The 16732-nt window shown below is 39.2% G+C and overlaps 1 long non-coding RNA gene across 10 annotated transcripts in view; it reads right to left on the reverse strand.

The window, feature by feature from the left end:
• LOC106019054 (uncharacterized) overlaps positions 1 to 16732 on the reverse strand; it is a 177971-nt gene that overhangs the window by 138857 nt on the left and 22382 nt on the right. For 9 of the 10 annotated variants that reach the window (XR_011808086.1, XR_005264810.2, XR_011808085.1 and 6 more), the window contains exons 2-3: positions 12278 to 16489; positions 6854 to 6958 (exon numbers count right to left, since the gene is read on the reverse strand). This is a non-coding gene — a long non-coding RNA (uncharacterized lncRNA). Of the gene's footprint in view, positions 1 to 3457; positions 4501 to 6853; positions 6959 to 12277; positions 16490 to 16732 lie in introns of those variants that run through there. The other variant, XR_011808089.1, reaches the window with a different exon arrangement.

Here is a 16732-nt window from a genome sequence, read left to right on the forward strand (position 1 = left end):
AATCACTGCATGTTCTCCTTTGCCCATTTCCATTCAGACAGCAGTAACTTCTTGGCGTTTAGTTGGATGGCACCAGATAAACACCAGTCTCATTCACTGGAAAATTATTTTCCACTTCATCTTTCAAGATAGCCCCAAACACTCACTGAGTTTGAAGACTTCTTGAACAGATTTCACACGTCTTTGATTCAAGTCATCAATTTTGGAATAGACCCTGCCACATTTTTTTCCACCTCCCAATTTAAATTGCAAATCCTTTGCTGCATTTCATTTTAAACAGTCTTGTTTCATTATCATTTTCAAGCCATACTTGAAGACATATGCAATTAGCAGCTTTTTTATCTCACTGTGATAGCATGGGCTGTGTTTTAAATACAAAGAAAGAGCCATGAAAACATATACTAAGATAAGCAGCTCTGCTTCTCATGCACTTGCTTGAAAGATAGTAGTTTCTGTATAAAGTACATAATGAAGACAGCTCTGTTTTCTGACACCGTGCCCTTTATGTCACATAGAGGCATAAGATAGCATGGAAACTCATGGGTGCATACAGGCATAAGTGAGAGCAAACTATAAATGACAGTTTGGGGGTTCATAAAGTGTTCTTTTTCCTGTCTCCATGGTGCCTGTGTCCCCATCACTTCTATTGCTTTCATACCTTGGATGTAAGCAGCACTTAAATGCCAGTGGTGTGACATGCACTGCCTTACCATGCTAGAAGCCAATTCCCTGATACACTCTAAGAAAATTCTTTTACAGCATATCATGCTTAACTAGAGAATTACTAATAAGCAACACAATTTGTTGCAGTGTGGACTGAATGCAAAACCTTTCCTTGTCTCCCTGATTTTCACTCTTACAGTTTCATTCGTTGAGTAATCCTTCAAAACAAATTAGTTCTCTTTCCTTATTATCATCATCAACAATGTACTTTTTTGGAGTAATGGACTATTATCAGAAGAGCAGCAATATGATTATATGCAAAATGGCTATTTAGCAACATTTTTAGAACTGAAGTAATGCTTTTTCATAAACCAATATGATGGTTTGAGAAAATAGGAACCATTCTGAATTGCTTTGCTTCAAACTGCAAAAGGGTTATTTTATGCTAGCAAGCCAGTGCAAAATACAACAGGCTAATCTGACCTGACAGCCAAGAAACAGGGTGAGAGTCAGTTTTTTAAAGTGGAAATCACTCTCTATTTATCAGACAATCTATTTGAGAAACCCACTACCATTTCTTCTCCCTCAGGGCACAAGACATGGAATATGGGACCCTGCATCCCATGGCCCTGAAGGATTTGCTGATGTAATTGCCAAGTCTCTCTCCATCATATTGGAGAAGTCCTGGCAGCCAGGTGAAGTCCCTGGTGACTGGAAAAAGGGAAACATCACTCCCATTTTTTTTTTTTATTTTTTTTTTGAAGTGGTAGGAAGGAAGACCCAGGGAACTACAGACCAGTGAGCCTCAACTCTGTGCCTGGAAAGATCATGTTTGATATGTGAATCAAAGGCCAGGTTGGATGGGCTTTGGGCAACCTGATCTAGTGGGTGGCATCCCTGGTCTTGGCAGGGGGGCTTGGAAAAAGGTGATCTTTAATTTCCCTTCCAACTCAAGCCATTCTATGATTCTATGATACAGAAAGTGAGGCTGCATGATGCTGCACCTCAATCCAAGATGTAACCTGGCTTCTGTAGCTTCAACATGTTTTTCTACGGCATTTTTCACGCAACATTCTCAGACTAATTATTAAATGCACTCAACTTCATTAGTTATAAAATATTCTGCTTCTAATGTTTATACACCATTTTCCTGAAGAAGACAAATGTCAAAGCACATATAACAAGCTACTGATAGCATCCAGCAAAAACTAGGGTCTGGCAGTCTTTCCCTCATACCAGATGCAGTTCTCTTTACACGGGAACTGCATATAACATATTATCCACCAAAAAACATATTGCCACATTGGAAAACATCACAATAATGTGTTACATTATTATTTAGATTTGTCAGTGTTTTGCAGTTGTTAGCATCTTACTTACAAGGATCATTAGGAACTATTTGATTAGAATCTAAGTTTGATTCACATATTTATAATAAAAATATCTATTGTTTAAGTACAGAACACATTGCATTCTCAAAAATTATAGTGACTTTGGCTCTATTGAGGATTTTCTGTGATTTTAAACAGAAGATACTATTTTTCCAGGATCTAGAAGTCTTGGACAGCTTCTTCTTTGACAAAAAAATAAATAACCAAAAAACTGCTGCCTTTCTTGTCATTCAGGCCTGAATATTCTTGTGTGCCTATGATGCCTAGAGAGGTATGTATCACTTTTACAGAAAAATAATAGAGAACAAGTCTAGAACAAGGATAAGGGGCAGTCTTGCTCATTTTGTTACATTTTAAGAGCAATAGTACCCGTGGTTTTTTTTCCAGAAATTTGTTTAGCCTGTTCTTAAAAACCTCTGTAACAGTAGTTTATGCAGTCCTGCTGTTAGAAAGCCTTTCCCACTGCTTAAGACTTCATCCAGTGGCATTTTAGCCTACTAAGTCTTGTGCTATCAGCATCAGGCATTTTATTTTACTTTATGAAGTCTTGCATACCTGCGGTTATTTTGTCTCTAGATTAAATAAATTCAGTCCTCCAACCTTTCCTCACTGCCTGTGAGTTTTAGATATCTGATGTCCATTCAGTACAAGTCAAGACTATTGCCAAGCTTTTGGCGGTAAGTCCTTGCATTAACTGCATTGCAGGAACTTAGGTTAGGAGGTGATGGAGCATTCATGTGTCCACTGAGCATGCACAGATTTCTTAGCTCCATCTGGTGGGCACACAAGCTGTTTCTGGGCCACCACCACTTAATTCCTTTAGACAAGTAGTTACTAAACTTTCTTCATAACAGCCATTTTTGCTTCCCTTGTGAAGAATTCAACTTATAAAAAGCAAAATATATCACTGTGGTTTGGATTATTTCTTTCACATCTCTATTTCCATATATACGGTCCTAAAAGACAGAAAGTATGCTTTTACAGTCATCACTCCTAGGACTACAAATGCTGTGTTGATAGCAATCAATTTGTGAGCAGTTCCTAGGCAAAAAAGGAGCAAATACACAATTCCTACAAGTCAACTGTGTTCTTATTACTGCGCATAACCACAGGAAAGTCCCTGAGCTCAATTTCTTCAGCCATTACCAAGGGATTTCACTCTGCCTGGAAGAACGGAAGGAGTTATAAACTGCATGCCCACTGTGTACTTTTCCTCATCAGAGGCCTTACTTAGTTTTTCCACAAGATGGATGAGGACTTAATGAACTACAATAGCAGCCCATGACAAAGAATTCGGCAATACCTTGAATTTGTCCTTGTCCTCATGATTCAAAACAATGTAAACATTACACAGGAAAAGTTCTGTTGTCCAACAAAAGGCAGGACATTATAACACAGCTTCATTTAAGTTCATGATGAATTTAATTTGTTGGTCCCACTGGCAGGCTTTGGAGTAATTTTTCCTCCTGTGTTGTCAGATTTTTATGCCAGAGAAACAATAGAGGTCTATTAATTGAACTAAAGAACAAGATAGTCCCAGCCATTTGGGCTATGCACCCCAGCTAATGACAGAAGCAAAAAGAAGAATGTTTAGTTAAGTATCTTTGCCTGCAAGCTGGATGCAAACCAATGACATTAATAGCTCTCATTAAGACAGACATATGGACTAAAGCCCAAGATTATATTTCTGTGATTGCAATTACAACAGGTTTTTAGTCAGTGAAATGTGTTCCAGTTTATCAAGGTCCCTATTGTTACTAATTTTACTGAAGTTAAAGCAATAAACAGTTCTGCACTCTCAATTTCTGATTTGAAAAGAAAAAATCCTGATAGTATTGCTGTGTCCTTTTCAACATCAGAGCTCCTGTCTTTATCCTTTTCATTACATTTGAGTTAATTACAAAACAAAAATATTTCTCCATATACAACAAACCACTAGCAATAGCAATTGTATTACTTAATCCCAGGGTTGATTTAATTCATTTAGTTCTGCTGAGTAAAAAAAATGGTTTCCTATTAAGCAAATCTGTTCCTTCTTAGGGTCCATTTACTCATTATCATAACCAAAATGCATTTTGATATTTTTTAATTCCTGAAGATGCAGACTGACCTCATCCTAGGAAGACTTGTCACATTAAAGCATTTTATAAAGGAAGATATTTTCCTTATTATGTAGGTGATAGGATAGATGAGACAAGAAGATTAAGTGATTTCACCTTTGGAAGTGAATTCAGGAACTGAACCCAGCTCAATGGACTTCTGATGCAGCATTATGTCCCTTTATGTGATGTAGATCCTTCTTGTACTATATTGCAAAAGCTGCTTGCTATGCTCATGCAAAAGCTTCTCAGTTTGCAGACATTCCTACTGGCAGCTCTGAAAAATGAATAGATTCTGCTTCAATTCTGCTACAATTTCTGCTTGAACTCACACCGTGGAAACCCTCCTGGAAAAAAAGGAGTTGTGCCTCTTACTTGCTCATTAACCAACACACCGCTGTTCATCACCCACGGTATCTGTGTTTCTTACAGGAGACAAACTGCTTAAATATGCAGATACCTACTCATATGTGAACAGCACTGACGAGATGTATCATGAAATTTTACTTGTCTAACCTAATTAAAGCTATCTGAGACAGTAATAACACTAAAGAAAAAGAGGAATTTCACAGCCTCAGTTCCCTTTCCCTTTTTTATAAAAAGCTCAACTCAGAGTAATACACTGGGGCAATATTTGAATGTTACAGTACACAGACACAGTCACACAGAAAATTAGAACTGTTCCAGAAAAAAAAAAAAAGAGACAAAGAAAAAGCACATAGCTGCATCAGTGCCAGCTTAACAGTGGAAAAGTACTTCACTTTAGTTTAGCCCCCTTTCTTTCTACTCCATTGTGACGTCAACCAGGCCCTAATGAAAGCCCAATTAGCATATCACCTTGTGTGTTTGAATGCATAAGTGGAGCGGGTGATGATTCTCTTCTGAGATTTTAAATAATCACCAAAGCTGAGCCAGAGCTGCTGCTTGGTAGGAAAGATTTAGCTTCATAACATGCTCAGTTCCTTATGCAACGCAAACAAATGTGCCAACAGAGGGGAGAAAAAAACAGCAGATGTGTTTCTGAGGGAAGCAATGCAAACCAACTTTGATTTTGCACAGAGCTTTATTCCAGAATAAAGATCTTAATTCCTGATTGAGTTTGAAAACTACATTGACTATTTGCACACAGAAGTGACGGTACAGTCCTCTGTGGGCTTTGGAAAAGCCAGCACCTTTTCTCAGGCCCTGACTATTTTTCAGATGACAGTGACTAAAAAGCAAACAACCATGGCCTAGAAACTGCATCCTTGTGCTGTAAAACAGTAGCCTGCTATCACCCAACACAGGAAAAAAAAAAAAGTATTTGCAGACTAACTTAACAGAGTCTTTAGAGTGGAGTTATTTCATGGATCTGCCACTCCCCATGGTCCCTGTTTTGCCATGAATCTCCAAGAGAGGACAGCAGTATATGGATCTTCTGTGATTGTTCTTCTTATCTGAACACTTGTACCCAGCTATTTGTGCCATAAGCACTGAAATGAGCACTGCCATCCAGGGTGCTAGAAATCATTTTCAGTATAAAAATGCAACAATAATTGGCGCTATTGGTCTCAGTCCAGATCAAAATGAATACTGAGGAAGGAGGTGAGACACGAGGTCAAAAAGAAACTCAGAGAGGCAGTATAACATCAACAAGAAAGAGTGAAAAAATGAAAAGCCTAAAGCTGTAGCTAGGAATTCTCTATTAAACACCTAGAGATGGACTGAAAGCAGAGTCTGCTGCCAGACTTCAAGGAAATCCAAAGGGTACCACTGTTTTGCAACATTTAGGGGCTCAAAACTGGAATATCTGTCTCTGTCAATCCAAGGAATGACAGGGAAGTGCAAGCATTTTGTAGTGCTCTGATCTAGAGCTTCAACCTGGTCCTACAAAAGACTATCTAAAAGAAACAGGAATTCAAGCACACCCGGACTTCCTTTGGCAACTCTCTTGAAGAGACAAGGCTGCTTATGGTGTCCAACTGATTTTGTACAGCACTGATATTTATCATTTTGTCTAAACGAACAGCCTCTGTGAAAATCAAACTCTGAATACAACAAAATACAGCAAAAGTGAACCATTCAGTTCACATACACTTCCAAAGAGCTTCTGCCCACACCCTAGTCCCTCCAGGTACCGAGTCCACCTGTCTGCATGGCACTCGTAGGACACAAAACAACCTGTAACCATCAGCGAATGCTTCACAAGTAGGCAAAGCTACAACAGTTTTTTTTTGTTTTTTTTTTTTTACAAGGGCTATGTTAAATGAACTCATATCATTGACTGATTTTCAGCCTTGATCCACACTCCTACTCATAATCAATCATACCAACAGGTGCCAGATTTTCAAAAGAAAAAGCAGAATGCTACCAAGTCAAATAGGAAGATGATGCTGCATTTAGACCTTTATTAAACATGGCCACACTGCGTGAATGTAATTAAAGCTCGGGCTTGGACTTGGCAAGCAGTCTCTATAAATAGTCTTTCCATTACACTGTTCTTTCTCCTTGGTGCTTCATCAGAAATAAGAGATGTCCTTCAGCTCCCCCGCCCCCCATCCCTGGGATGATCAAATGTTTTATGGCTCTGCAAACCTTAAAACAGCCAAACGCTATAGCAGTAATATTTAAAGTAACTCATTCTGAAAAGAAAGAATTATCTTCAAGGTGCTTTTCTCTCAGTGGTGTCTTCCATTTTCTTGCCTGGGGTGGGAGACTTACCAGATAGCCAGAACAAACGAGCAAGGCCCCACTCCAGAGTGCAGAATAAGGACAAAGACTCAGTATCATGGCTTTTTCCAAGTGGTGATCCATCTACTACATGATCTAAGGGAAATGGAAACAATATTAAAAATCATAACAGTGGAGCTAGCTACTTTTTGCCAACTGATACACTTCATATCATCCTTTCTCTTAGCATAGATTATTTTGCCTAATTATATCTAATATTTTTTTTTTGTAAGAGACTGTCCAAAAGATTTTGCATTCACTCTCATAGCACTGAGGAGATCCTGTCATGTTGCTCGAAGTTTTTGTTTGTTTTACCAAATAATGAGGGTACAAGTAGATTTTTTAAAAACATATAAATTGATAGAAATACGGTTTACTTTTAGGTTTGAAATATATATATATTTTTGTTTTGAAACTTCCCTCCACTGCACCAGACAGTAAAGCACAACAGAAGTATTGAATACTAAGAGGGCTCAGCTCAATTCATAAACTCAAACAACAAAAGTCAGGAAAACAAATACCAACTGCATAAGCAACCAAAAGTAATGTTGACATACAACGGTAATTATTTTAACACTTGAAATAGAATCTAAGATCAGCATTTAAAAAAAATTACTCTGAATTAGCATACAAGAGTGTTTCTTTACACTATTCTAATTCTGGAGAAATTTAAAAAAATCTTTATTAATAGATCAGCTGGTAGATCAGTTCTGACAAAAGGATATTTGAACTGAGCAGCAGCCCCAACTGTATCTAATCTTTGGAAAAGCTTTCTCCCCAGACAGCTTCACAGTCTGAAAATCCCCAAGAAATACCTAGATACAATCCAAAGCAACAGCAATATCACAACTGAGACAAGTATCATGAGATCTTCTCCCCAAATTGATTTAGAGACTGAGGGTAAGAGAGATCTGGAAGTGCTATTGTCCATTTTCAAGTCAGTTAAAATCCCACAGAGTGCCAGTAAACTGCTGCCACATCCAAATGCAATGGTTTGTCCTAACTTTCCTAATGCATCAGTGATTTCAAATGAACTTCCACAACGTCTCAAGTTTGCCTGTCTCCACTCTGCCCTGAAACATGCAGCTAGCTATAATCTCCATTATTCCAGGGGAAACAAAATCATCCCAATACAGTAAGCAGTTTCAAGAACATAAAATGAAAGGAAAACTGAGCTTCTCCTTTCTAAATTGATAACGTGATTTGTGAGCTGCAATGGGGAATTCTTGCTTCCCAGTCCTGGTGGCAGGGTAAGGCATCTGCACACGGGGTATCTGAGAACCTAGAAGTACTCAGTCCTCAAAGACCACTACTTAAAATGACTGATCTCAAACAATAACATGGACACAATTAGATTTTTGTTTGCTTCCAGTGGTTGCCCTTGTTGGTTTACAGTGTACTACTTCTCTAGAAATCATAGGGCTCTTTGTTTGCTTCCAGAGAAAACACTTATTTCAGATAATCTTGCCTCTATAAAGTTATTTTTCAATGTTCTTCAGTCACAGCTATGCCTGCAGGAATGTCTGATTATCCATAAAATGCCTTCTGACAGCTCAGATTCATTACTAAATTACCACATTTGAATTTTCATGTGCACAGGGCAATTACTTTTATGAATGACTGCCAGCAACATTTCACTAAAAATGAATGAACTTTTAAGGCATTCTAATTGCCACTTAGATGCCCTATAACTCTTTTTAAAGGTTTTCATTTCTTTTAGTCCTAGAGTTACCTGTGTTCAACACAAATGTGTTCCCTCTCACATTTCGTATCACTGAAAGTTATTTACATCATAAACAAAGAAATATGAAACTGGCAGTGTTACATAAACAGACTGAACAGCAGAAATGATTCATAGGCTAAGTCTTGAACATGAATAATTATCTATAACCCTCATTTGGAGATTTTGCGTCAGCTTACATTATTCATTTGGGTTTTGGCAGGAGAAATTAATGAACACCAAGTTGACAGACACCTTAAAAAGATACATTTTTCAAGTTGTTAAGCCAAAGCAGTGTATCTAATAAAAGAAAAGGGGAAGGTGCTCAAGGAATGTGTTTTTACCATTGTAATATAAAAAAGGCAGAGATACAAAAAGATATTCAGAGAGGACAGGAGAGCTTTTAATTACACCACTAAGATAGGCTGGAGTGCTCTTTTGTCTCCCTTTTGCTCTCTTTTGAGCATCATCAGGAAATTTCATTAATACAGCCCAATCTTTATGACAAGGTAGTTCATGAAAATGCTGAACAATACCAGAAGTAAACTAATCATCGATGAACTACCTCCAGTAAACTCCAGGTAGACTATTGTTTCTGTTTGCATGCTACATTTTGGGTCACGATCCTCAGCCAGGTGTTGCCCCACTTCAGAGACTCAGCTTCAGGCATGGCTGGCCAAGGTCCCTGCACATCCCCAAGCATTTGTCCCCATGCAGCTTTCTGATCTCCAGGATCTACCCCCACTTACAGAATCTTTTCTCCAGACAGGATATTCACCTTCTCCTTTCCACTTCTTTCCAAGGCCACTTCTTTTTGGGAACCCTTCTAATTGTCTTTTTCTTTCCAGTCCCCCAAGCCTCTGTTTTTCCTAATCTAAATAGGTTAGTGCAGAAGCACAACATGTGATCAGCCTCCTTTATTGCTGGTTCTGTCTCAGGCTTGTTTATTAATTGGAGGATTTGGGACATTAATTGGGGGATCTGTAGTGTGCCATTATTTTCAGTCCAAGATGTTATCAAAATTTACAACCAGAGCGTTATTGATAGCAGCTAGCAATTAGCAGCTTTCTGCTTAAGAGCTTGAAAGTTCAATTTCAGACATTCACACATACACACACAATTATCTGCTGGTTGTTTGCATTCACAGTTTAAGCTATTTTTTTCACCTAAGAAACAAATATGTTAGCCGCTTTGAGACAAACTGAAACCTGCAGATCACTTCCACTTATGAGCCGTTTCCCCCAAGAGACCAGCAGGGTAGCTAGATTAGGTAACATGTCATCCTCTAGTTTTAGTGAACTCCCCACACACGCTCTGGAATCAGTTCAGAAGAAAGCAAATTGCCTTAATTCAAAATGCACTAAAGTCTGCGGATGGATTTCTGCACTGCAAACAAGCAGATCAAGCCCCCAGCGAGGGCTGTCACACTGAACGTGCTGTTTTTGTCTAGCCTGCTCACACCAACAGCAACAGTAAAGTATTGGCAAGGCAGCACAAAAACGAGAGCCCTGATTTATTTTGATTTGTTCATGTCTCAACAGGAAAGAAGCAATTAAAGATATCACAAGAGTATTCCCAACTGAATTTTAAAAAAGTTTTGGGACTGGTTAAACATTTTATTCCCAAGCTGACAAGGTATTCTTAATGGCTCACGATAGGAAGATTTAATGGCTTATGTAAAACCAAATGACAGTCAGAAAAATTAGAAAAGCTGTAGGCCTTCTGCAGGACCTATTTTGTTCTAGCTAGATCAGCGGACCTAATAAAACTTTCTGCCTCATATCCTCAGGCTACCAGAACTGTAAGAACACGATTATTCTTAATAACTTAACATCTTGCCAACACTGGGAATCAGACTTCACGACATGTTGCCTTTTAGAAAGGAGACAAACAGAGGAATCATGCTTTGGAAGACTTAACCTGCCATTTACACGTCAGGAAAGGTATTTACATGGGAATTCAGAGCTATCCAATGGTATTCAGTTCATTTGATAAGTATAACCTAAAGTTCTCAAATGTGAAAATAGACAGAATAGCTGGTTTCACTGCTTTTTTACCCAATAGATTAAAAGACTCAATCTGTTGAGTTTATCAGTAGCAGAAACTTTCATTAGCTTACAAATAACCATACATTATATGCACTCAGAGAAGAGGCCACTTTGCCCTGCAGCTTCCATCTGTCAAGCTACAGCCTGAGCACTGCAATATCCAAACAGTTCAGAAATCTCTCTGAATACAGCTCATCTCATGGAGAGAGGGGATATTGCATTATCCCTAGTTTGCAGGTAAGGAAGTCAGGCAAGGAGAGATGGTCGATCAGCCCACAGACATCTAAAGTCTGCCTAAGACTGCTGTAATCGAAGAACTGCTGTAATTTGAACTTTACTCATCTGAACCCCAAGATAACAATCCTCAGTCCTGAACACTCCCTCCTGGTGGATGGTCTTTGTCCTCCACAATTCACTTATTCAGGCCCTCTTCCTACCTTGCTGACAGAATTATCCATCCTGTTACTTGTCCTTTCTTCATGAAGAACTGATGAAATGTCTCCAGAGCTAAAAATCCCCCAAACATAGCTATATACAGCACAGATAGTCACAGCTAATGGTCTTGCAGTAGGACAAACAAGAAACATCAGGAAAAGGAAAAAAAGACTATCTGCAGTTGTGCACTGCTTTCTCCTTTTTTTTTTAAAAAAAAAAAAAAAGATAGCACATCCCTGTCTCTTTAATTACAGCAGCCAGGATGTGAACAGATGCTTACTGCACCCGGCAGCCCTATGATTCAGGCAAACTTAACTATTAGCAAATCCTTTAGGTAGCTAGCTGACTCAGGCAAACAAGATGTGCAAATTCCCCCCAGCTGATTAACCACTGGGTTCGCACAGGCTTGACTTATTCACCACAACTGTTGGAGACACGAATGTCCTCATCTGACAGCCCTGTCCCCAGTTACATCATTGTTTTTGTCAGCATTCACAGACATCTTGCCTGGCATTGGGAGAAATTTCCCCAAATTTGTAGGTGAGAAATTTCCACATGAAATGAATCACAGTTTACAGTTATTCAAATCATAAAAAATGGGAAAGGGAATGGGAAGGAAAAGGGAAAGGCTGTGGGCTATAGTGAGAGCCAGACTGCAGTTCTCTAAATAAATGCCATAGATTGATACACTGCTTACAGACATCTCAGTTATGAGGCCTGGCCTCCCAAGAAAACAAAATCCACATCAATTTTCAGTAATATCTAAACAGCATGTGAATTCAATTTCTTTAATTACCAACCCTGTGTTCCTGTTGTGGTGTCTCTTTTCAGCTTGTACAGGCTCTTCATCAGTCATCACTTATAGAGCTGATGTGACAACACATCCACTGGCTACTGCTCCCAAAACATCTCCAGTTTTACACCTTCTAGAAAGATCCTCCCCAGATCCCATGCTGCAACATGCACCTACCTCTTGACAGCCTCTCCTGCACCAAATGTGCACAGACACTTCTAGATAAACAGAAGCAATCCTACAGTCCTTCATCTCACATCACATCCGTCTGTGGCTGCTCCTGCCATATCTTGTAGAGTGACTTCTCCCTCTGCATCCATAGAAACAACCCCCCACCTGATAATAAGGAGGCTTTCATAACCTACGTGTTAATGAAGAAAAACAGAAATGGAAGCAAGCATAAATGCTTTTTTCCTTACTTGCTTTTAGGGTGCCACAGAATTTACCTTCAGCTCTGACTGGACGGATCTGAACCCTGGAGAGGTAGGAAACAAGCTTTGGGGTGCCTGTTGTAACACAATAAGCATTATGTTTAGAGCAGAGATGATGGAAGAATGAAGTCAGGCTAACTGTCAAAGCTGAAGTTCCCCACTGTTTTACAGGTTTTTGAGGCATCACAGCTAATTCTATGAGAGTTCTGGACTCAGGCCCTGAGAACAGTAGCACAATGAGGAGTACAAGACAAAGATTATCAAAGACAAGAAGCCTCTTCCTACAGGCATAGTAAATAGGCTCTAGATCAGATCCAGGGCACAAGGAGCTAGAAACCCATTCCCTCGAAATCTCTGCTTGTCATCCAACATTGCTTGTATCTAGCAGAAAGTCATAAAGGCATTTGTGAGTCACTGAAGCTAAAGGGTCCATGGAGTCCATTTGCCTGGAGAACAAACATTTGCTTTTGCTGGTGAAAAATGGCAAAAGGGGAAAGCAGGAAGAAACCTTCTTTGCTACTGTGAAATAAAACACTCTGGACCAATGACAGGAGCAAAAGAGAAAACAGCATTACCAGTCATCTCTCTGGAAAAAAAAAAATCTCATCTTGCATATGCAAATGCAGTGCCTGGCAGTGACTTTTTGGATTAGGAGATTGTAGCATCACTATAACCCCTTATCAAATAGTTTCCAAATGATTTCCCAGGTCCCAAGGAACCAAGACAAATATTTATCATCAGTGCCCAGCACTAATACTCAGCATTTCAGCAATCTGAATATTTAACAGGAGAAATGACATTAATAATTATAAGAACTCCACAGATCCTTAGCCCTGCTAAAATAAACTGTATGATATGCTGTCCTATTATAATACAAAGACTTTGAAGTTTTCTATTTTCTCCCGGTGCCTGGAGCACTAACCTCCTTCTGAACGATAGGGAGGTCAGATAGTGAGGGGAGGACCTTGTAAAATGCTAAAGCTATGAGAGCTGAGGGTGCTTAGCACTCTTCAGAGTGCAAACAAACAGATATAGAAAAAATAATAAATGAAAGAAATTTAAGTTACTGTTCAATCCTTACCTGGGCAGTCTTAGTGGTGTGTATTGGATTTTTACTGCAGAAGAGCCAAGCAAAAGTGTACAGGTATTTGCCTCTGTAGAATCCCACTGCAGAATTTGCTGTGTAATGAACATTTTGCCCATGCCCACCTTGGGCATGGGCAGTGAGGGTCAGCCTAACTGAACAGCGGTGCTGACATCACGGTAAAAAATGAGAGAGGAAAGGAGAGTACTAAGAGGCTAGGATGGGCCTTCAAAGTAAAGCTGAGTGATTTCGTGTTTAACCTAATGGGCAGTGCAGGGAGAAACTCAAACAGAGAAGTGACAGAGACAAAGGGACAGACTGGGAAAGTCTGCTTGATGGGAAAATTTCAATAAAAAAAAAAAACAGGTAAAAGGGGCCAAAGAATGCTGTAACTGAGAAACAAGGAGTTATGTGGTGGGGTGTGACTTCACTGGAAATTTTAAACAGGCTGAATCAAGGCTCAGACACAGACTTGTCCTGTTTTGTAATACCCAAGACAAGAAGAAACCATCTGTGCTTACAAATCTAACAGACAGGGATCAGTGCCCTGCACAGGGATCAAACCCAAAGCAGTACACAAGTTGAAGAGCTTGCAGGGGAAGATGAAAAGCTCCATGTAAATAAGGTTCTAATTGAGCTAGGCTTGCATCTAGACTTGTATCTGTGACAGGGTGACTAAAACTGCAGCCTGGGTAGAAGATCAGCATGGAGGTAGATCTGTGAAAGCAGAGTGCCTACAGTTTATGCAGCATATTCCTTTTAGTCCATTTATAGAAATTAAGAGAGAGAAGGAAAGAGCAGACAACCATGCATCTTCCCAACAAGCACAGAGGGTAGCAAGGGAATAAATTCCCTCACACTGTCCTGTAACTGAAGAACCGAGATCTTGGGGGAAGACATGCCAAAGAAACAGCAGCCCTGCAGACCAAAGAGCACCAACCCAGAAGCAAACAGGGTTTAAAATGTTTTTGTTTCCTCTATGACTCACCAGGCCATTCCAGACCATGTACTGGTACAAGACATTATGCGTAACAGTCCAGAGATCACTCTGAAAACTCACCAACACCGACCACACAATAAAGAGCAGTAGATTAAGAATCTGAACCCAGCCACCTTTTCCCCAGCAATGACCCCAGCCAGCAGCAGAGAGAAGATGGTCGCAGAGACACCACCACAAAGCTGTGGGCCACTCTCTGCAGAAGGCAAGTTCTCTGCAGGAGGAAATCTCCTCAGAAGGATGCTAGGGTAACCTCTACACTGCAGTCTTGCTCTAAACACTTCCAAAGCCCAATGGCACCAAAGCCCACACATAAGCACATCAGTAGAGAAAGTGAAAAGCACTAAATGAAATGAATTTAAAAAAAAAAAAAAGGAAAAATTAAGTTTGAATTGCACCTATAACTGATATAGATGTTATTGCAGGGGGTTATGGGTTGGTCTGTGTTCTTTTTTTTTTTTATGTGGACTGTTCTATTTCTTCTCTGTTTTAAAATGGTTTCTATCAGCACATATGACTCATTGATTACCAGGTGTGCTATTTCACTGTAGCAGGTTATTCCCCATAATGGATATAGCCGTAAATTGCTTTCTTGTTAGATTTATGAGCTTTTTCCCCACTCCTCCTGTTTTAAAACAATGAAATTTTAAAGGGAATCATCAGCTTGTGACACACCTAAATGCACACCTACAAAAATATTCTTACGGGAACTGAGAGTTAAAAAATAAAAAATACACAGTTGAGAGAAAGAGCAGCATTTGCAGTTATCCAAAAGGGCATATGCTAATCAGCAGCTGGAATCAAAGAGGTTTTGTCACACCCCTTCTCAACACATTGCAACACCAACTGACTTAGGAAGCTGTTCCTCCAAAGCTGTACAATTCCCCAGCTTCCACTGGAGTCAGTGATAGCTGTAACCTCTCACAGATATGGCCCTCAGCCACATATACTCATAGTATTTTAATAATCCAGTTTAATTAAACTTTTTTTAAAAATAATTTTTGCATATTCCATAAGGATTAATTACTAACTTGGTTTCTTACTCAGCATTTCTGAATTCAGAGATTTTAAGTATGGAACTCTGAATCAGCAGCTACTCACAGGATACACCCAGCCATTTTGAAGAATAAATATTTAAGATTTTTTCAACATAGAGATTTCAGATTATAAAATGTACCAGAAATAACCTTGTGCTCAGCAGAAAAGAACTGCTTGTGTAACCATACTGGGGAAACAAAAACTACATAGCCAGGTGAACTGCATGTGAAAATAAATTTATACTAAATGGCCACATTGACATCTCTCAAAGTTCTAGCGGACAGTGTTACTCAGTTCTCTCAGCTGACCCTACTCAAAATCCAAGCAGTGAATAATAGGTTTTCTACATATCTGCCTTTATCTTCTGATCTTATCCAGCAAGGGAAGTGAGCTTTTTACTTTCTTAATTGTAAGGCCATAATTTCAAGATACATCCCATGAAAGCATCCTGAGAGCATTGAAGCTTTCCATATCTGTGCATCAACACTTCAGTAAATGTCACGACTCTTCTTTTTCCTCCATGTCAGATGGGCCATGTAACTTTAAAGGTGTCATCATTTCATCTTTACATGAATGGATCATACTCTCCTTTCATCCATTTCTCAGACTTCTGGATAGCTCAGATTCCTTCAAATTCCCTTATTACAATACCCTGTGCTCCAAAAGACTCTCTTCATTGTTCATTAATAATTTATCTTCACAAAGTTGGTCATGTTCTTCCCCTTTTTCCATACCTCTAAGTATAACTCCTACCTTTTGGATGTCAACGCATTGTTGATACAAAGGGAAAAACCTTCCTCTTTTTTCACATGACTTCTCTGAGCAAGTGATGTTCTGTTTTATGCCAGCATTCCAATGCACACACAGTTCTCCCAAGAAGTCTCTTGATACGCAGGTAAGCCATACTGCTTATCACACATCAAAACTTCCAGTTCCTTTTATTTATTTCTTCACTTCAAAGTAGTCTTCATCTAAGACACAACTTGTTGTAGGCATTATTCCTACCATCTGTTGTGCTGATATAAATTTTCCCTTTGGATCTTCAAAATTCCATCCTTTTAAGACCTTTAATTTTACGTTACTGGGGTTAGAGAGAGAGAGAAAGGTTTACAAGTTATGCCTTGCTAAAACACACTTACCTCCAGTCCTTCCTACATAAGCAACAGGTTATAAAAAGTCTAACTCACACACAGTATTTTTGCCTACCTGTTCAATGTCATTATAATGTTAACACTGCTGTTGACAGGCGGTGTTACCAGCAATAGGCCAAGTGGAAACATTAATGTGACAGTTTATTAATCAATTCTGTCTCACGAAACTTAAT

The sequence above is a fragment of the Anas platyrhynchos genome, chromosome 3, assembly GCF_047663525.1.
Source record: "Anas platyrhynchos isolate ZD024472 breed Pekin duck chromosome 3, IASCAAS_PekinDuck_T2T, whole genome shotgun sequence".
NCBI classification, from domain to species: Eukaryota; Metazoa; Chordata; class Aves; order Anseriformes; family Anatidae; genus Anas; species Anas platyrhynchos.